Genomic DNA, 23,572 nt, shown 5'->3' with positions numbered 1-23,572 from the left:
CTCACTAAGATAGATTGTAACATTTGATCATGCGAATCAATGCAGGATCCTATCGTCTTGTATTGGATATGCATACCTTAAGACGACCTTATTAAATTTCGGGAGCAATACATTTTGTACACCCTTAAGTATTGAAGCTGTCAAAAAATTAAAATGTGTAATTGTTCTCTAGGATTCGAGTATATTTTTTTCTATGTGTGGATGGTCTAACTGTGTCCATCCAATAGCAGAAAATTGTCAAAATTCAAATTTAAATTTGTTCACTAATATTACATATCATAACACTTTCAAACTTAGAGGCAACTCATAGTTTAAGAACGATGGACAACTTGGATTGGTTGGTCGCTCAAACTTAAGACCTTAAGGATTGTAATCTAAAGTATTCATGAAAATTTATCTTTGGTGCAGATTTATTAGTTGATCATTGTCTCTAATTAATTTCAAATGTTAGACTCGGAAATTAAAATTTAGGGGATGAAATCAGATGAGCATTCAATGAAACCAATTATATACATTATCATTTTTCCACAATTTAAACCTTAGGGCTTGTAGATATGATTCATGCATAGTCTAAGATCATTTGTGGAAAATTGTCTTTAGTGAAATCTGATTGGTTGATGTTGGAATTGAAGCTTGATAAGTAATTTTAACCTATTGATATACATAACACTTTCATACCTTCATCACTATGATTGTTACTATGGAACTCCCAATGTTGGAACAGCATCAAGAATAAACCAGGAAAAAGTAAAGAAAGCGTTAAAGAAAGTGAAGTGAGAAAAGTGATGGGTCGTGATGGCATATTGTTAGGAGCATGGAAGAGTTTGAGGCCAAAAGGTATATACCTACGTATATTGATGGAATAAAATGCAAAACGTCTATGAGGCCAAAAAGTGTAGATATTGTACGGAATCAGATGCAAATAATCTACTACTAGAAAAATGGTAGGTCAATAAAGGGATAGTGTTATTGTGCCTATTTTCACGGAGAAGGGAGATGTACAGAATTGTGGAAGCTACAGAAGAAACAAGCTGATGTCATATACAATAAGCATTTGTGGAAAAAATGTAGCAGAATAATTACGGGAAGAGACATCAATACTAGAAGAACAATTTGGATACATTCCAGGAAAAGTACAACTAATGCAATTTTTATAATGAGGCGAACTATGGAAAAGCATGAGAAAAAACAAAAATAATTGCGCATGGCCTTTATTGGTATTGAAAACGCCTACGACGGAGTACCAGGTGAGGAGCTATGGAGATGTCAGAAAGGAGGGAGTGCCAGAGAAATGCGTAAGCAAGTACATAGTATTTTCTTTTGGGAGAGTTGACACATACAAATATATATATATATATATATATATATATATATATATATATATATATATATATATATATTGTTACACAGTTGTGCCTCGAAGTCCTAAGCCCGACTCAAATTACGGGGCGAGACGCCCGCGCTTTTCAAATTGTGTGTGCAGTAAGGAAAAGAGAGATAAGGAGAACGGAGTCAGTTGAGGTTCAGATTGAATTAGCAACCTGATGCCTCATTGACACCAACCCACACGCATGTATTAGTGGTATGACCCTGGCTTTGATTTACTCAGATCACAGAGCTGGGTCCTAGATGCAATATTTAGGGAATACCACGAAAGCAATAAATACATGAAATCTATTATGTAGTTAGAGCTAAGTGTGAAATAAAAACTGTAAAAATAAATGTAAAATAGGAATTCCAACCCCGGCGTGATAGAGAAAAAATCAGAAAAACTAGAAGTCTTAACCACTATTGAGCATGCGCGTGAAAAAGTTGTTCCCAAGCTCGATGAGGCTCGTGACGTCGCTTTCGAGCGACGTCAGAAATGGCAGAAATGCGTGGGACGAAACGCCTTTATAAGCGAGGCCTGTTCGCCGGGCCGGGGGATTCTGCAGTATACCGACGACGAGTGTGTGTGCTCCCTAGTCACGGCCGCTCTGAATAACATCAGGTATGTGATTATTTTTTCTAAGTTCCCCCTTCAACTCGGGATGAGCACTTGGAGATTTGTAGTCGCACGTTGAGAATGTTTAGTGACGAGTATGAAGTTCTTATAACTTGAGACCAAATTCCCTCTTCGAGAATTAACACTTTTCCCTTTGGGCCAATGCAAGTTGCGATGTAGGAAGTTCACAATTCATGATTTTCAATAAATCGCGGTTTAGCATAAAAACCTTCTAGCACCCATTGAGTATTATAGGGGTTGTGCTCCCACTTAAGTGATGTAGTAAAACTTCCAAGTTGTAATTCCAAGTAACCGATTTTGTTAAATTCATCTGTATTCTTATTTTTATTTTTTTTTAAATAAACCGTAAAGTGGAATGGTCTCTTTAATTTAGTCAAGCTAACCCTCCAATATAGATTCAGCTCACAGTCTTCATATGTTACCTGGGTTTCGATTTCCAGTACCAAGCTCTACCACTGTTAGTGCACTTTCTCATCATCTTCGAACCAGTAAGCCAAAGACGTTTTCGAGACCGAGGCTAAAAGGGAGTTGGACTCCGAACCAACTTTGTAATACTGGGTGGAGAGTGAAGAAGTGATCTCAATTACGATTTCACAAAAGAAAGTGTACACAATTGCTACGCCAATCTCAGAACATCATATAACAGTTTTATGGTGGAGGCGCCGGGTAAAAGGTTAAAGAAGTATTTCCCCCGAGACAACTCACGCGAGCTGGAAGTTTCTAGCGATAGTGAGGACGAGGAATGTTAAGCGTAACATATAGGTCGCTCATGAGACCTAGTCGCATCAATTTAGACAAATTAAAAAAAGGGGAAAACTTGGTGTATATTAACTAGTGAGTGTGTCGAGGGTCTCATATATCGTATAGACCCCTAAAAAGTGGAGTACATATAGTCACACATGACCTCTGGCATATCGGAACACTTGCATACAGGGCTATAGATAGAGCCAATCTACATTGTGAAATTGTAAAAAAAAACGTTATAATATACTCTTCAACAGTCAGAAACAAAAGGGTACTTCCTGGGATCCATCCCCCCTCTCCCTTTGATGCTGTAAAAGGCATTAGTGGGCCATGAGTAATAGGCAATCATCTTAGTCGGCGGCGCTAAAAATTGATCTGAGGAGCAAATAAGTCATCTTTAGAATCAGGGAAAAGTTAGACGCGTCACAGAAAAAAGTCAGGTCGAATTGATACCGAAATGAATGTTTTGCCAACATATTGGGATAAGTATTTTTTTCTCTTTGTGCGAATGTTGCCGGCAACGAATGAGTTACCCTTCTTCTTCTCCTATAAGACTCCCAATATGCTGCCAAACACGGAAAACCTATAAGAAAGAAAACAGGTGTCGACGTAGCTGAAAAGAGAAAATGTTGTCAGTGATCACAAACAATTATATGCACAATTGTACCTGAATGGTATACTTAGCTCCGTCCTTACGTATACGTCATTGCAGCTGCAGACTCCTCATTCACAGTATAGGATTCCATCCGTTGCCGCCGCCTGATTTTTCATTTCTCTCTTTCGAGAAACCCGCCGCTCTCCCTCTTTGTGTCTGGAAAGCATTAACCTAGAAAATAAAGCAAAGTCAATATTGCCTGTTCTGGGTTGTTCCGCTACAAACTTATGCCTACTTATGAAACACGCGTGCTTACGGGTCGCTTTCTTGTGACCCTGGTTATCTACCTGTTTAAACAAAACAAAACAGAAAAGGGAAGCTGGATTCCCCCCCACCAGATATTTACATAGGTTACTCCACACAATGCTACCCCATTTGTTTTCCTTGAGAAATTGTTATTTTTATTTTTATTTTTTTTTTCGCGTAGTTCGGGCGGGAAGCATATTGGTTAAATTTAAAAAAAAAATAAAATAAAATAGAAAACGAAATAAGGAGAAATACGCCTTAGTCTTTGACATGTTGTTCTCTGCTGCTGCTGTGGACTCCATACCTATATATATATGTGAAATATTTTCTGCGACCTCTTCTGGGTGAACACAAATGACCTTATGCTGCTGTAAAAAAGAAAAAAAATGACCAATCTCTTAGCGATGGCCAATCTATTGGCAAACTACGGCAATGTACTAGCATACTGCGCATATTGTACATAATGCATTTACAATTATATATGTATCGGCTATTCATTTTCTTAAAAGAATGTAAATAGCTACTTGTGTACTATACTTGCTACATTTAGTCAGTTAGATTACATTACCTTTAAGTTATGTTCAGTTCATGTTGAATTATGATCAAGTATTAACAGTGATGCTCATTTTAGAATAATGTTTTCAGTGATGTTTATCAAAATACTAGATAGTATCATATCGTATCATTATTTCATTGTGGCAAGATAAACTTAGGTTAGTGTTAAGATTACTATATGTATTTCGTAAGAATATTGGGGGTAGATCGAGCCCCCTCTATTTTTTTCTGTCCTCCCATCATTGGGTAATGGGCTAGAACCCGCTTATTGTCACTAACTTGATCGCCATGTTATGTACAGTAACGGTTACAAAAATGACATCATTGTGGGCTATAGTAACATCCTAGATGTTGCTCTACCACTACACCACTATACTCGTGTTTCTCAATCATCCCTGTGTAAATGCCTTCATACGAGTTAAAATCTTCGCTTGGTTCGATTAAAAGGCACATAACGCTGAGATTTATTTCCAGTTTGTTCTTGTCTGCGAAATTTGAAGCAAAACTGATAGGGTTACTTCAGAAAGACGAAAGGGCTTATTTTACATAGGGTCTATACAGGGCGATCGTGCATCAATGACGGAAAATTCGGGAGATGAATATACAGGTAAAAGCAAGCTAAAAATGTCATATGAATATTGGGTTAATGGGGCTTCGTTTGGACGCTAGAGGTGTCTGAAATGTCACCTTCCGAGGCGGCAATTTGCAATATTACAAGAACGGAGAAAAATACGAATGTCGGGTCAAAAGATATCAAAGGAAACCCTACCCGAAGAATCCAATTATGCGCACGTACTGCGGAACAGTGGCGGCGCATGGGAGCTACAAAGGAACTGTTAAACACTCTTAGTGTTGATACGTGCAAATCGTACGGAAGATGAGGCCCGGTACTGTAAAAACAAAAAGTATTGTACTTACCGTGGTCAACATAATGCTGTCTTAAAGAAGGTGTTCAATATGTCCTCCTTGTTCTTCGAGACAGACAGTTACACGATGGCGTAACGATTCTCTGACTTTTGGCAATAACGCTGGAGTTTGCCGTAGTGTGGCAAATGCAGTTCATACGCGCTATTGGCACTCTTCATCTCACACAAGACTCTTCATGTAACCCCACAGAAAAAAGTCTAGGGTATTCAGGTCGGGTAAACGTGGGGGCCATACTCCTTTGCTTCCACGATCTATCCACCTGCGTGGAATTTTTTCGTTCAGATATGCACGAATAGTGGGATATGAATGGGAAGGTCGCCACTATGCATAAACTACATACACTGCCGTGTCCTCAGTGGCACGTCTTTAACTAGAATAGTTAGGCCCTAGGTTAAAAACTGAAGATACGATATTGCATGCGTTCAATCGCTGTGGTAAGAAATGTTGTTTCACAACGTCGTCATCAATAATACCAACCAACATATGGAATTGGAAACGCTGATGATGCTTCGTTTCTACATTTGCATGCGGGTTGTTGGATGTCCATCGATGGTCATTGCGGACATTTGTGATGCAATCCCGTATGAATGCCTCATCCGAGAACAACATCTGTGCTAGAACTTTTCTCAGCGTTTCATTCACTTTCTTTGTACTCCTTGGGCCGCCACTGCTTTGCCATAACTTATGCATAATTGAATTCTTTGAATTTGGTTTCTCTGCCAAATTTGACCCGACATTCCTATTTCTTTCCGTTACAAAGATACTGTATTTCTACATTCCGCCTCCCATAGTGTCCCTACAGCGTAGTCATTGTTGCCTTTGTTCATTAACATTTGTTGCTGCATGTTTTAAGTAACATCCCCTCCTACAATTTTTCAGTGTAAATTGTTCACTTTTCTCCGTTACATTCACTTTCTTTGTGCCCCCCTCTAGCACCGCCACTGTTTCCCCATCACTTATGCATAATTGGATTCTTCGGATGGGGTTTGCTTGGATATCTTTTGAGCCGACATTCGTATTTCTTTCCGTTCTTATGATATTGCAAATAGCCGCCTCGGAAAGTTAAATTTCAGACGCGTCTAGCGTCTAGCGTCTAAATGAAGCCGCATTTACCCAATGTTCATATGACATTTATAGCTTGTTTTAACCTGTAGATTCATCTCCCGAATCTTCCGTCATTGATAGATCGGAAGAGAAAGAGATACATCTGCAATATATGTATATATGATTTATGAAATAAGTATAGAAATTACGTAGTTAAAGGACACGTAAGAGAGCGGAAAGGAGATATAGAAGTCTGGACTTTCAGAAACGTCCTAGATAGGTGAAAAGATAATTAAAAATTGCAAAAGATATCACGTAACTTATCTTTCTTTTCTTATATTCTAGTATATTTTTTCACATCCAAACATCTCTATCCAGAATTACGAGATAAAAGTGAATAGACAAACATTCCCATCTAAAGGGTTAAATCAGAAAAAAAATTTTGACTCGGACTAGTTTCGAACTCACAACCCTTGAATCTATGAGTCAGCGCTCTAGCGATTGAGCTAACAAATGTTGTAAAAGACTCATTTCTACAACTATCCGTTGATGAATGGTGTGTATTAACCAAGTTGGCCGAAATGAAATCTTTGAGTTTTACGTCCCTCGGATATGCCGGTTAGGCTAAAGGAGACGGAGATGATGATGAGTAATGAATGAAATGGTGGAATGAAGAAAGTGGGAGGAAACGGGAGAACCCCGAGAAAACCCATGCACACGGTGTTTGTCCACCACAAAGTTCACTTGGCGGGGGCTGGGATCGAACCCGGGACCCCAAGCACCAGAGGTGAACCCTCTACCACTGAGCCACCGCGGCCCGACCAAGTTGGCCGAGATAATTGCTTCATATACCTATTGCTATAATAATAATAATAATAATAATAATAATAATAATAATAATAATAATAATAATAAGAAGAAGAAGAAGAAGAAGAAGAACAGAATTTTAAAAGGCGCATTTGTTAAAAGTTTTATTGCGGAGTAAGTCCTAATATGAGATTTTAATAAATATAAATGTAAGCGTGGTTTATCCGTGCATATTCCTCCATTTGGAGGGAAAAGTATTGCTATCTGAGAGCATCACTTAGAGAAACAACCACGAGATAAATCTGCAGATACATTGCGTTTTTCATGGTACATTGCGTTATTTCTCTTCTATTTGAGCTTTTTCGTCCGGTTTTTTTTGTTTTCAAGTCCAGAGGAATTGTAGAAGACTACGTCCTACGTCCAGACATAGGAAGTGATGACGTCATAATCTTAAAATATATTTTTTCCCTTATTAAGCCTATTGTCATTATTTTTGGCGGGCTTATTTTTGAACGTAGAAGATTGAAATTTTGCACAAACATTCAGTCCACCGAGTAGTATTTACCAGATGTTTTGTTCCGATGTTAGTGTTAAAACAGGGGGGAACCAGAGGGGCAAAATGGTTAAAAAAAAAGGGATATTTGTACCCAAAAAATCACGTTTTTCGTCATTTTCCCGCCTTACATACATGTTGGGGACACGTGAGTTATACCGCCTGAAAGGCAGTTCCATTCTGAAGAGAATGACGGTCGAATTATTATTCTACGGTAATTAGGGCCGTCTCGGAATTTTTATTAAAATACACTTCTGTATAGGGTAAAAATGGGGCATGGTCGGTACATTTTTTTGGCGGACCTATTTTTTCACGTAGAAGATTGAAATTTTGCACAAACATTCAGTCTACCGAATAGTATTTACCAAATTTTTTTCGATTTCTGCGTAAAAACAGGAGGGGTCCAGAGGGGCAAAAGTTGAAAAAAGGGATTTTTAGAACAAAAAAATCTTTTTTCAGGATTTTCCCGCCTTACATACATGACAGAGACACGTGAGTCATACCGTCTGAAAGGCAGTTCTATTCTAAAGAGAATGATGGGCGAAACATGACTTTAGGGTAATTAGGGATGTCTCAGGAAATTTTTTCCCTGAGATCATGGTGTTTTGCGGTAATTTTGGGCATTGTGGGAATTCCTGATAAAATTTCTCCCGCCCTTACTATTCAAGATAGAAACTTGAAATTTGGTACAAGCATTTAGTTTACCAAGTACTATTTACCAGATTTTTTGGAAGTCTTTAAGTGCACACAAGGGGGGTGGCAGGGGGGCCCAAAGTTGGACCAAAAAATTCCCCATCAAAATTTTCCCTTCGACATCAATTTTCCCTCTCCTAGTATATGGTATGGGCATGGAAGTAATACCATTTGAAAGCCAGCTTTATTCTAAAGAGAATGAGGTATGAACCATGATCGTAGGGTAAATAGTGACGATGCAGTAGCTGCTTGACTGAAAGTCTAAAAAATAGCCCAAAAAGCCAGGATCCGGAAAGGGATACTGTTTAATTCCTTGAAAGAAAATGTAATTCAGTCTAGGGTGCGACTCGAACACAGAATTTTTAAAACAACTCTTACACACGCTACCCACTTATCTACAGGTATACACGCTATATCAACTGCGTATATATCAGCTATTACACGCGCTTTTATCAAACGTGTTAAATCAGTCATTGTCAGTGAGTCGGTGAGCTATGACACACGCTGTTTCTCCACCACAAAGTTCACTTCGAGGGGGCTGGGATCGAACCCGGGACCCCAAGCACCAGAGGTGAACGCTCTACCACCGAGCCACCGCGTCTCCAGCTGTATTTAGAGGCTAACGCCTTTGAAAGAATCACCATTCATCTCAGCGACCGTAAAAACTAGGGATTTGACACGAATATAGGTCATTTTGGATTATTTTTACGTGTTTTGGTACCCCCACCCACCGGTGATCCCGGCCCGCAAACAATGGTAGCCGATTTTGAGTTATTGCTAATGGAAGTGTCACCATTGATTTCAGCGACCGTGAAAACTATGGATTTGACACAAAATCGGCCATTTTCTAATATCATTACATGTCCTGGTAAATGCACCCCTCCCCTGAGAACCCTGATTCAAATTTAAAAAAAAACGCTTCGTCCTAGTCTGGGGCCTGGACAAAAGTATCCGTTATCAGAATTTAGTAACTTTATGTCAACTCATCTGATCCCCAGGACGCACACAGACAGACACACAAGCAAACTCGTGCTTTATACACACAACAGATAGAACAAACAGCGTTATTTCGCATAGAACGTTGCTATGTTGCTTCCACCCAGTTAAGCCTTCTACTAAGTGCCGGAGGGTATTAGTCTTTTATACGTAAATACGTCTGTTGAATTTACCTCTTCTATCGAAGTAATGCGTCGCGTGTACTCTTAGTATTTTGTTGTTATTGACCTTGAAGAACCAACAAATGTTTTTTCATGAAGTCACAAGTCGTTTTGGTCCGTGAAGTTGATATACTGTAGAAATAACCTATGCATTACTCACTCGTTGTGAAATAGAAAGATTATGTTGGTTTTATCTGAACACCCACAAATCTGTTATAGCAAGAGGCCTATCCACAACTACTTCCAATCTGGATTAAATTTCACGGCTAACTTTTTGAATTATACACAAGAGTATCATTGATATGTTAGTGTTAATAATATTTATGGGACCAAGGACAAATTTTTAAACTTCCAAACTATGCTGTGCATAAAAGTAGGAAAAGTTCCAGAGCCCTGCAAACCCAGGCCCAAAGACCGGCCCGGCCCGGCCTGGATGGATCTGTATTCATGCCCGGCTCGACCCGATCCGGCCCGGCCCAAATCTCGAGCCGGGCACAAACGGGCCGGACACTAAACTGGCCGGGCACAAACGAGCCGGGCTCTAAACGGACCTGGCGAAACCGGCCTGGGAACAACCAAGTTGATAAGTCAAGTCAATCCTTCAATATGCAATGGGAAATGAGAAATGTGTCGTCATAATATTGCAATGTCTATTTGTCCTTCTCGAATAGGAAAATCGTGTGAAAGGTTATCCAAGGTTTAATTTCTATGTCCCTATTCTGTCTGTCTATTTGTTATCTGTGCTTGCTCTGTCCAGCCATGTTTATTATACAATAATACAGCTCATGGACGTAAAAGTCCTATACTACGCTCATTAGTGCATTACGAGTAACAGAGAAGATATGTAAAACTGTTACACCGTATGTGATACTAATACTACAACTACTACAGCTGATACTACTATTACTATTACGATTACGAATGCTAGTGTTATTTCCACAATTGCTGCCACTGCTACAACTATTACTACTATCACTACTGCTGCTACTCATTACTATACTAATGCGACAGCGAATACCAGTACTGCTATTACTAGTAATACGAAAACAAAACAATGAAAACGAAATCTTTGAGTATTACGTCCTACAGTTATGCCGGCTAGGCTAAAGGAGGCGGTGATGATGAGAAATAAATGAAATGGTGGAATGAATAAAGTGGGAGAACGCCGAGAAACCCCCACACACGGTGTTTGTCCACCACAAAGTTCACTTTGCGAGAGCTAGCATCGAACCAGGGACCCCATCCACTAGAGATGAACGTTCAACCACTGAGCCACCATTCCACGAACACCTAATCGACCCTGGCATCTTGGTGATTTATTTGATCATTATATTTTGTTATATTTGTAGTATCATACTATAAACAATACAGAAAGATGTAACACTATTTGGTATTTGCCTTGCTAATTGAACATTACTACAAATTGTACTGATCTTATGAGCGCGCCAGTTTACGGTTTTGGCCTGTGTGGTCTTATGGTAGCGTACCAAATACTTTTTAGTAGGTCAAGTACTTAACTTTATTATACGTTCTTTAGGTAACTACGGCTCAGGCCGTATGGATGATGATGGGATGACTTGGTGGAATGAAAACAGTGGGAGGAAACGGGACCACCCCGGAAACTCCCAAGCACACGGTGTTTGTCCACAACAAAGCTCACATAGCACAAGCAGTGATTGATCCGACTACCTCTAGCACCTGATGTAAGTGTTTTTCCTACTGAGCCAGCATTGTCCCTCGTAGATCAAGCATCGGTTCACATTCTACGCAGACCGGCCATAATAACTAGCATTTCTCCATTTTATTCTGTACTTAGAAGGTAAATTCGGTACCACCAGATATGTCAACTCTGACGCGAAGTCGTAGCAGTTGTAGTAGTATTAGCAGTGGTCCTAGTAATAATAGTAGAAGTAGTAGTAGTAGTAGAAGTAGTAATAGTGGTAGTATTACAGTACTTTGCAGTCTTGAATAAAGAGTCAGCTTCCCAAACACATTACGATTAGCATAGGCTGACAGTAAGATCGTACGATCACGGCAAAGGCAGGAGTATTGGAGGACATTTTTAAAAAAAGGCTGACAATATTAGTTTCCGATCCGTCTTTCAGAGTGGCCGGGACCGGTTCGGCCCGGTTAGGGCCCGGTCCAGTTTGATATTACTTGAAACGGGCAGGGCAGGGCCGGGACGGGCCCATCCCGGGCCGAACCGGGCGCTCCCGGCCCGTGCAGAGCTCTGCTGTCGACAGATACCAGAGCAAAGACAGTGATATAGAGAAATTATTTTCTGCTATTGATTTTGCATCCAACGAATAGGTTCCATCCTACTCTATATTCAAGCCAGAAGTGGTTCAAATTATCAATTTGCGGTTCCAACATTTAACGGTAACACACAGGGAGAAGACTTTTTTGTAAACGATTGCGCGTGTAGAGGCAACATATCATGGTCATCCACAATACTTTACTAAAATTGAAAAGGGTTTAAATTTATTATTACTTCCGGTTTCAACAACAGTTTGAACTTTTATCGTCATAGCATGAAACGGTAACATAGCGAGAACTGGTTTTTGAAAACGAGTTACCATCTAGAGCCAATATTAAGAATATCCAATATATTCTACCGAAACCACAAATGGTTGAAATTTACTATTACTTCCGGTTTCAATTTCTAATTTCCGCCTAATAGAAATAGTAAATGCTTCAAGATGTGGTCTTTTGCAATTAATTCAGTGTCCAAAGAATAGATTTTATTTCCTTCGTTAACCTTCTACTGAAACTGGAATTGGTTCAAATTAGTCATTTCCGGTTTGAACGTTTGTCAATATATAAAAAAATTGATCACGGATATTGAGAAGTGGTTTCTGCAAATGATTTAAAGTCTAAAGACGACATATCATGACTATCTACAATACTCCAATAAATTCGGCTGTAGTTAGAATTTACTATAACTCTGGTTTCAATAACGGTTTCAACGTTTATCGCTATAGAACGAAAACGGCAGCAGATAGCGAGAAGCAGTTTGAAGCAAACAATTCAGCCTCTCAACAAACATATCGTTACTATCCATATAACTCTACCAAAGCTGGTAATTGTTCAAATTTACCAGTACTTTCGGTTCCAATACTGATTCCCGTAGAGCAAAAATGTTAAAAGATATTAAAAAGTAGCTTTTTACAATCGATTCATCATCTCAAGAATAGCTTCCTCCTTCTCCATGGCAGAACGTTCCTCGCCATAGAACGAAAACAGTAACACATAGCTAGAATATCATTGTCCAAACGATTTAGCGTCTCAAAGCAATATACCATAAATATTGTCAACACCCTACCGGAACAGGAAGTGGTTCAAATGGACTATTACTTCCTATTTCAATTCTTTTTTCCATAGATCAAAACAATAGGAGATACCAGGATACGGCTTTTTTTTTACGATCAACAGGAAGTGTTACAAATTAACTATTATTTCCTATTTCAATTCTTGTTTCCAGGAATCAAAACAATAGTAGATATCAAGATACGGCTTTTTTACAATCAATTCAGGGTCGTAGGAAAATGGTCCTCCAAGAATTCAGCATCACTAGAATATTTTCCACCAATTCCTATTCAAACCAGAAGTAGCTGAAGTTAGCCAAGTACGGTTTCAACGTGTATTGCTACAAGTTTCTAATCTATGACTAAGAGTGTCAACTTGTTTCATATATTAGACGAGTTACCAGTACCAATACCAAACTAAAAGAAGTGAGTATCGTTTCACAGTGTGAAACCAAGATTTCCAAACTATATGAATTCAATAGTCAAACTTGAAGAAGTATTCTCATCTGTCACAAAAGAAAATGCATGTTTTTCGAGGGATAGTATCTTTCTATCACCTCTCGAAATAATTAAATGTTTTAAAGGACCAATCCCTAACCATAAATCGTTAAATGTATTATCTTTCGTTTTGCAACGCAGACAAGATACGATAGAAATATCATAAACCTTAATAGAAAGACAAAACAGCTACGTTCTTTTACAAGCTTGAAACTTACGAATATTAGCAATATATATTTACAGAGTAGGGAGTTTCTACTACGTTATTCCGTAGTTCATTGGATCCGTACAGAACTACCACCCAGATGACCCGTGTTCGAAACTTCGTGCTTTGCTTGTGTTAAAAGAAAAAGATGATTACAATTGTAATTGAACTCAAAATCAAGTCAAGTTAGAGATGCGCACGAGACGAGTCGAGTCAGAATTTTCCTGACAAAATTCGAGTCGAGACACAGCTTTTCCAATAGAGAAATATACATTTTTCGAGTCGAGATATTCCTTTTACAGTACATTTTCGAGATGAGACAGCCTCAAATCTTGTTTCGTGCGCATCCCTAAGTCAAGTCTATGATGGAGCTCAGGAAATCAGCACTTATAATTACTTTACTGTTAGGATACAGCTGAGTTGATTCACTATGTCCTACGGTGTATGCTATCAAATGAAGTATAAATATTACATTGAAGTTTTCCAGACAAGATTATTGGCGTGGACAGCAAACTGTATGGCGAAAAGAAAGATAGAAAGTGAAGGGTTAACTTTAAACGGCCCGCTCCAGTTGAAGTGCTTATACAGACACAGACAGACAATGAATGACACGGAGAATCAGTCGTATTAGCAAATGCTAAAACAAATCTTATGCTCTTACACACTTTCACTAACGTGTCTGCTCACTACGGACGCATCGTAAGTACAGGCACGTAGCCAGGATTTCGTAATACGGGGGGTCCGAGACATGAAATACTGTGGTTATCCACACCAGTTTGATTATTCTAAACTATTTTATTGGTAACATGTATTGGTTCGTTTAGTCAGGATTTCGTAATGGGGGGGGGGGCAGTGTGATATGAAATATTGTGGTTATCACACAAGGGGCTTGATCACTATTTGTTAGGACAATAAAATGAGGACATGATAGTAAGTATTTTAGTAACAAACTATGAAGAAATGTCGAATAAAAGAATATTAAAAAGATTTTTAAAAATTTTACAATATCTACGTTCCTTCTTCTGTTCATCCAAATATAACAATTTTCCTTTGATTATGACCTCAACTATTTTTAAAGAAGTACGTATCCAATAATGTCTTGTAAAATATTTTACAATATTTGCGCTCCTTTCTCTATTGAATCAAATGTTAACGGAACTTTCTTCCACATAACTTTTTGTTTTTAACATCCGTCAAATACTGTCTGTTCCAAATAACAATTTAAAGGAGCAGTTGAAAACCGTTTCTGAAATAACATGTTTAATACGTACTACAGAGAAGCGATGATGAAAAATTATTTTTATTTTTAGCTTTTTATTTTTAATGCTGGCTCCTCCTATTTCTCGTTTCTTTTTGTTTTATCCTTCCTTATTTTTTATTTCTGGTCTCGAAGGGGGGGGGATTCCGGACCCCCCGGGATCCACCCCTTGGCTACGTGCCTGGTAAGTATATACACTAACATATAGCCACGATAGAATATATAGGCAGAACTCAGATTTTGAGTACAGTGTCAAAAGTTAATTTCCGTAAACTGTAAAAGGCAGTGATGCTCAAGCAATAATAGTCCACTTATGTTCTATTAAATCCACTTGTTCTATTTATTGGATATTACAAATATTATGAAAACTTGCAAACTAAAATGAAATATAACAAATTAAAACAAGATGGTAATCGATACAAATGTAGAGGATGGATATGACATGCCCGAGTATGATGGAGGAAGCTATTTGTTTACTTCTTGGCCAACCACTAAGAGCATTTATAAATCCATATCCTACTTTGTTATGCGCAATTACTACATTCAATATTCACGAACGACGACGAACTGAAGGGTATGAGGATACCGTTGCAAGTAACAACTGTAGTCATAATATTATAGTTAAACTAAGCAACGGTGAAAATAGTGGGGAAATTAGAATGACCAATACTGAACAGCTTACATCGCTCATTTTGAAATATGGCTAGCAGATTAAACTTACAAGAAATGACAAAAATCAGTGAAATTTGGCGTTATACTAAGCATGTTTTTTGGGGAAAAAGCGAAGATCTCTGGTGGGGATACTTCAGTTGATATCTTGGGGGGGGAACAAAATGTGATTGAGGGGGACAAATCCCCCTCATTCCCCCGGTAATTCGCACACTGAAAACAAGGGTACAATAATTAACGATATACAGTAAGGGGTTAATATGAATAAACTGTGTTCTGATGAGCAGGCCTACTGTACTACTAGAAAATAGTTTGTTGATGGTATGTAATATTGGAATTCTTTCAGATCAGTTTGCATATCCTACGCTTCTCTATATTCTGTATTTTTAATTTTACATAACAATATTGTTATTATTATATAATTAGTTTAGCAGAATAATAATAAGCTGCCATTTTTTCTAATGCCTTGGGATGGGCACGAGTCGAGCTAAAACACGACTCGAATTCAAGTCGAGTTTCGAGTCGAATCAAAGGTAATTTTCTCGAATCGAGTTCCGAGACGAGTCAGTTTTTGACGTCGAGCCGTTTGATAAATGGCTCGCTCGTTCCGCTCGTTTTAGAAAGACTTCCAGCATTTATACACAGCATAGGTTGGAAGGTCATTTCTATTTCAACTTCATGAATTAATGGGAACTCGTATTCCTCGAAAGGCATTTGTTTTGTCCTTCAAGGTCAATAGAAGAATGAAAACGCTGATACTAGGAGTATTTTAACACGCGACTCACTACAACGATATAACAGAATGCTGCCTCCGGCTGTTAATAAAAGGCTTAACTAGCTGGAACTCGCTAGTATAGTAGCAACGTTCTATGCCAAACAAACATGTGCTGTGAAAGACATGCTAGGGGTTGTTTTGTCCATGCGCGCAGACTACGTAGGTGCTCCCTGGCTCCAGGCCCTCCAGCACTCACACAAAAAATCTTGTCAGGGCGCTGCAGGCAAGATTTTTAGGTTCATAGAAATATAATAAAATAAATATTTCTCACTGGCCACTATCAAAAAATAAACAATTAAAACATCGAGATGGAAGTTAAAATTTCTAACCTCTAAAGCATAATTGTTTTTTCAAGTTTGTTTGTGCAAAGGCGACCAAGGAACACACTAAATTAGTCTCTTTATACTTTATGTCCACAACAAAATCCTTGCAATTTCTTTCTGCAATAACATTAAAAGTATTTTCTTTTATGATGAGTTTTTCATTTTAATTTGTATGAATGTAGTATTTTCTTTTGGTAACGTATTGATAATATCACTGCTTCTTGCACTCATTGTGCATCATGTAAGTTATTGAAAATATACACTAAATATCACGATTGTATATGTTAGAAATATGCATTACAGTAATTAAACTTGATCACGGGTTTAAACCTGTTTCTTTACGTTTAAGTCAGCCGTGTTACCGACTGAGCTAGGACAGCCCCAACTTATATTACCGGTATATTTTACTTTATCACAGCACAGCCCTTTATGACAGCGTTCATAAAAGATTTTAACTGAAAAGAAATCAATCAAAAAAAATATGGAGACTCCCCTGAAAACATATAACACGCCCCGCCATTGATATGCACCCACATACATTTTGGAAAGTCGGCGCCGTTGGTTCTATCTGTTATGTTTGAAATCAGTGTTTCTTTCAGAAACTATATTCCCGGGGGGACATTTCGTATTCCGGGGGAAACTATTGATATTAGTCTATTTATTATTATATTATACACGTATTATTTTGATATCTTCCGGGGGTACTCTCACAGCTCCGGGCGGGCAGTGCCCCCTAAAAACACTTCTGGAAAAAACACTGTTTGAAATGCACCTAATCTAATATAAATAAAATAAAAAGTTTGTTTATGTATCTGTCTGTCTGTTTGTATGTAACTAGGGATGCGCACGAGACAAGATTTGTGGCTGTCTGGTCTCGAAAATGTGCAGTAAAAGTGATGTCTCGACTCGAAAAATGTATATTTCACTATTGGAAGAGCCGTGTCTCGATCGAATTTTGTCAGGAAAATCCTGTCTCGACTCGTCTCGTGCGCATCCCTATATGTATCTGTGTGCTGCCTGGAGACCAGACGAGAGGACCGAGAGTTACCAAATTTTGATCTCTGGTACCTTGGTCCAGGCCCCAGATCAAGATGAAGCGTTCTTTTCTTTTTTTTAATCGAACCAGGGGGTTTCAGGAGACATTTACTGGGACATGTAAAAGTAGTAGAAAATGACCGATATTAGTGTCAAATTCATAGTTTTGGCGGTCTCTGAGATTAATGGTGAAACTCCGATTGCGTTAACTTCCAAATTCACCCCATTTGGTTGCGGGTCGGAGTACCGGAGGGGTTACCCACACATGTAAAAATTGTCTAAAATGACCGATATTAATGTCAAATCCATAGTTTTCGCACTCGCTGAAATCAACGGTGATACTACTACAGGCGTTGACTTCCAAATACAGCCACCATGCGAATAATGGGTTTTTCAGATAGTTATTAATAAATGCAAGAAATAAATTATTAATAATAAATGGGAATAGATAGGAATACATTTTGAAAGAAAGAAACGAAAGTGTAAACATACATAACCATATCTGACTTTGGATAATCTATCCTAAACAACAATCACTAATCTAACAAGAAGAAAGTAGACTTTGGTAATTTAACTTCGGTGTCATTTTTCGCGAGGTAGTATTGCACATTTAAAATATGAATATTTAGGGATGCGCACGAGTCGACATGTCTCGAATCTCAACTGGAATTCGAGTTGAGACATACTTTGTAAAATTCGAGACGTGTCGTGACAAACGTATTTGTCGACTCTAATTTTCGAATCGAGACACGAGTCGAGTCGAGGCTGTTCGTAAAAATCTCGACTCGACTCGAATGTCTCGAAAATATTTCTATAATTTTTAATATTATTTTGAAGAAAGTATTCACTCAGAAAAAGCCTTGAAACCAATTCCAGCATTTATTACTTTAGAAAGGTACAGAACGGATAAACTTAATAGTTAATCTTTCGAAATCAAGATTTAATTTTCAGCTCAATTCAGTTAATTAAAACTAATAATTAATGTCGTGATATTTGATTTTAATAATAATAATAATAATAATAATAATAATAATAATAATAATAATAATAATAATGCTCTTGGGGAACATTCACGTGAGCATCCATGTGTCTAGTGGAGCTCGAGCAAGGCACAATGACGGCCGAGGCGTATCGCACACTGCTTGCGGACTACGTACACCCCTTCATGACAACCATGTTTCCCAGCGGAAGTGCCATTTTTCGACAAGAAAATGCACCATGTCACAAGGCCAAGAGTGTGATGAAGTGGTTCGAGAAATGTTCAACAATGTTCTATATCTGTTGATGGTGTGCGAATTACAAGGGGGATGAGGCAAATCCCCATTGGTAATACTGGATGTTGCTATAACCAAAGATTTCCCTCTATGTCAAAGAACTATGTGCTGTGTAATTAAAATGTTATCAGTAGTTCTATCCGTAGTGCGTATGAAATAAATTATTAAGAAATGCGGCCTATGTGGCTTTCCGATTCCAAACATGGCTTTGGTTCGAATATCATAAAACAATAAAAAGAAATTAAATTTTATTGTCAAACCAGCTTCATTTCAAACTCAGACAGAAAAAGGCTGACACGTTTGTATCTTTGTTCGGAACGAGAAAACTCATCAAACAATGGTTAGTCACTGATGACACTGGCATTAAGAGAACTTGTATTTCTGTAAAGGATTTTTATACATACATATAACCACCAGCCCTCGGAATGAAATCTTCTGAAACACTGATCTCGATGCATGGTTTAACATTTTACTTGAATCTGGAACACTATCACAAAATATTTAAACTTGAATCGATTGGAAAATGGAAATGAAACCTGTTTGTAAGAATCATTAAAAAAAAACTTTAGGTATTCCTTGTTTTTAGGATAGTCCTCATTTGAAATAATAAACGCTGGTATACTTTCGAAGGCAATAATTTATTCCGAGTTAATAAATTTTTGAACACTTTCAAAAACTGTTTAAACTTTTGAGACATGGGACGAGACGAGGCATTTCAAGAGACGTCTCGTCTCGCCTCGGAAACCTAGCCGCCGAACCAGGATATGATCAAGGTAGGGACTAAACCATAGTTGCCAACTTTATCCAGTGTAAATAAAGTAGGGTTGAAACCCATTTTATCCAGTGTATACCAGAGCGTCAAGTGAAGGGCGATAGTTATTTCATAAGTTCACACACGGTACGATCAAGCACTGAATCTATTGAAATCCTACTACGTAATAATTATCGAGTGTCTGCACTTTTTCTATTAAAATCCATAGTATATTCTATCATAATAAAAATTGTCACTCATGTAGTGTATGCTAATGTAACTCATGATAAAAGTGTTTTCTTTTCAAACAAAATGAAACGGTTGAGGTGGACTCTGGCGAGTAGAAGACATGCAATTTATTAAATCGCCTCGCAACCTACTTGGCCACACACTTAGGTTACACTCTTCAACTTTTTTCCATGTTATCTAAAGTATCGACTAACCTTAAATTCGCATTGCCAATTCGGGTTTTCTAACAATTAATCTGTTGCAACTTAATTTGGATGCAAAATTCTGACTTAATTAGCACTTAAGAACTTTACAGTGTGCATTAAAATGATGACAGAAATATAGTGAAATCTCAGTTTCAAATTTCATGTCTACGTTGAATCTAAATACCTGTGCCGTCATTTCCTTCAATGTTGAAAGGAGCCGAAACTTGCAATAGATCTCAATTTTTCGCTTATATAACCTTTAATTCCCACTATTTGTTCACAAAATTTTAAAGAAAAAAATCAAATGAAATCTTTGTTTTATATCCCACGTTTATGGCGGTTAGGCTAAAGGAGTCGGTGTTGATGAGAGATGAGTGAAATGGTGGAATGAAAAATGTGGGACGAAACGGGAGAACCCCGAGAAAACACACGAGCACGGTGTTTGTCCACCACAAAGTTCACAGAGCGCGAGCTGGGATCGAACATGAAACCCCAAGCACCGGAGGTGAACGCTCTACCACTCAGCCACCGCGCCTCCAAAATTTTAAAGAAATATAAGATACTAAAAAGCAACACTTCCGATGTGTAACATTTCGATTTTATTAAAATTTGGCAGATAGATATTAAACATGAAATAAACGAATACGTGTCTCCTATTTTCTGCGGAAAAACAGTTTTAAAGGGCAAAAGCCCCCACGCAAAATTTTGAAAGTTGACGCCCGCAAGGCAAAGAAATTGAGCAGAAGTAAACGAAATTTTACACACATATTGCAGACAAAATTAGGGAATACGTGCTTCGTATTTTCCTGAAAAAACCGGTTAGGTGGGGCACGGAACCCTCCAAAACTTTCATCACGAAATATTGAAAGCGCTAGTAACAGTATGTCAGATGTGTGTAAAGAACATGAAGAATTGCAACGAAATTTTGTGTAAGAACAAAGCGCAAAAAAATAAAGGAATACGGTTTTTTTATATTGTGCGGAAAAACGGTTTTAGGGGCAAAAGCCCCACCCAATGTTTTTTAAATTGAAGCCCGAAAGGCTAGAGGAAGTTAACCGCAGTCAATGAAACTATGCACAGATATTGTAGATATAAAATGAGGGAATACGGGTTCTTTATTTTCTTAAAAAAAAAGAAAACCGTTTAGGTGGGACACAGACCCTCCAAAACTTTGATCGTAAAATGTGAAAAGTGCTAATAACAGTATGTCACAAGTGCTTGGTGGACATGAAGAATTGGAACAACACATTGTGTAGGGACAATACGCAAAAAAAAGTCGAATACGGTTTCTTATTCTGCGGGAAAATGGTTTTCAGGGGGCAAAAGCCACACCCAAAAGTTTTAAATTTGAGACCCAAAAGGCAAGAAAAAACTGCACCGAATTGAGTTACATTGTGCACAGATATGGTAGACGTAAGATGAGATAATTGGGTTTCGTATTATCCTGGAAAATAGCGGTTGAGTGAGGCACGGACCTTACAAACCGTTGATTATTAAATATCAAAATTGCAAATAAGCATATGTCGGGCGTTCCTAAAGAATATTTCGAATTGCAACGAAACTTCGTATATTCCAAAACAATAAATGAACCGTGTTTTAATTTTTGCGGAAAAACAGTGTTGGGGCCTAGGCTCCATCCGAAAAAAAGTAAATATTTCCGTAATAGCGCAGGAAGGAGTGGACCGAAGCAAATTAAATTGTGTGTAGATTTTATATACACCCTATGTGAAATAAGTCCTTTCGTGTTTCTCAAGTTTCCCTATCCGTTTTGCTTCAATTTTGGCAGATCAAGAGCAAACTAGAAATAAATCGACACGTATTTTTTTTATGCGCAAAAACATTATAAGGGTTAAAAGTGCGTCCTGAAATACTATAAAAAACGCTATACTGTTTGTGCTTGTAGTTGATCTGAAAAATTTAAAGAAATCGGATGGAGAGACGACACATGTGAAACACGAAGGGCCATAGTTTACACACCCAATATCTACATACAATTTCATTTGCTTTGGTCCACCCCTCTCGCCTCTCAAAGCCTCGGTCCACTCAACAGTTTTTTGTTTCAGGAAGAATATGAAACACATACTCCCTCATCTTACCTCTGCAATACTTGTGCACATTTCATTCATTTCGGTCCATTTCATCTTATCTTTCTTGCGTCAACTTTCAAATTTTTGAGTGGGAGCTTTTGCCACCTAAAACCATTTATCCACAGAAAATAAAAAAAAAACGCGTATTCGTTTATTTTTTGCCTATTGTTCATACAAAAAGTTTCGTTCAAATTTTTCATGTCCTTTACAAACATCTGACATACTGTTACTAGCAGTTTTGATAATTTGTGATCAAAGGTTTCGAGGGATCCGTGCCCCACCTAACCGTTTCTTACAGGAAGATACGAAACTCGTATTCTCTCAGTTTATATCTGCAATATCTGTGCAAAATTTCATTCACTTTGGTTCACTTCTTCTTACCTTTCGGGAGTCAACTTTAAAAATTTTGGGGTGGACTCTTTAGCCCCCTATAACTGTTTTTCCGCAGAAAATAAAAACAACAGTATTCGTTTGTTTTTAGCGTATTGTCCATACACAAAGTTATGTTGCAATTCTTCATGTCCTTTACATACATCTGACATACTGTTACTAGCACATTCGATATTTCGTGATCAAAGGCTCGGTGCCCCAAACAACCCTTTTTTCCTGGAATATATTTAACCCGTATTCCCTCATTTTATGTCTACAAAATCTGTGCACAACTTCATTCACTTTGGTTCATTGTTTTTGCCTTTCGGGTGTCAACTTTCAAAATTTTTGGTGGGGGACTTTGCCCCCGAAAATCGATTTTTCGCAGAAAATAATAAACAGTATATGTTTATTTTTTGCGTATTGTCCATACACAAAGTTATGTTGGAATTCTTCATGTTCTTAGCACACATCTGAAATACTGTTACTGGCACTTTTGATTTTTCGTGATCAAAGGTTTGGATGGTTTGGTGCTCCACCCAACCGTTTTCTGAAGGAAAATACAAAACCCGTATAATCATTTCACGTCTGCAATGTCTGTGCAAAATTACATTCACTTTGGTTCACTTCCTCTTAGCATTCAGCGTCAACTTTCAAAATTTTCTGGCGAGTTTTTTTTGAAAACCTAAAAACCGTTTCTCCGCAGAAAATAAAATAACTGTAATCTTTTATATTTGGCGTTTTGTCCATACACAACGTTATGCTGCAATTCTTCATGTCCTTTATACAGACACCTGACATGCTGTTACTAGTACTTTCGATATTTCGTGATCAAAGGTTTGGGGGGGTCGGTGCCCCAAACAATCCTTTTTTTTAGGAATATACTAAACCCGTATTCCCTCATTTTATGTCTATAATATCTGAGCACAACTTCTTCACTTTGGTTCATTTCTTCCTGCCTTTCGGGCGTCAACACTCAAAATTTTGGATAGCGGCTTTAGCCCCCCAAAACCGTTTTTTTAAAAGTGAAACACAGTATATGTTTATATTTTACGTATTGTCCATACACAAAGTTTCGTTGCAAGTCTTCATGTGCTTTACACACATCTGACATACTGTTACTAGCACTTTCGACATTTCGTGATCAAAGGTTTGGAGGGGTCTTTGCCTTACCCAACCCTTTTTTGCAGGAGTATACGGAAC

The sequence above is a fragment of the Thermobia domestica genome, chromosome 2 (genome assembly GCF_964235325.1).
Source record: "Thermobia domestica chromosome 2, izTheDome1.hap1.1, whole genome shotgun sequence".
Taxonomy (NCBI): Eukaryota; Metazoa; Arthropoda; class Insecta; order Zygentoma; family Lepismatidae; genus Thermobia; species Thermobia domestica.
This window is presented reverse-complemented; position numbering follows the sequence as displayed.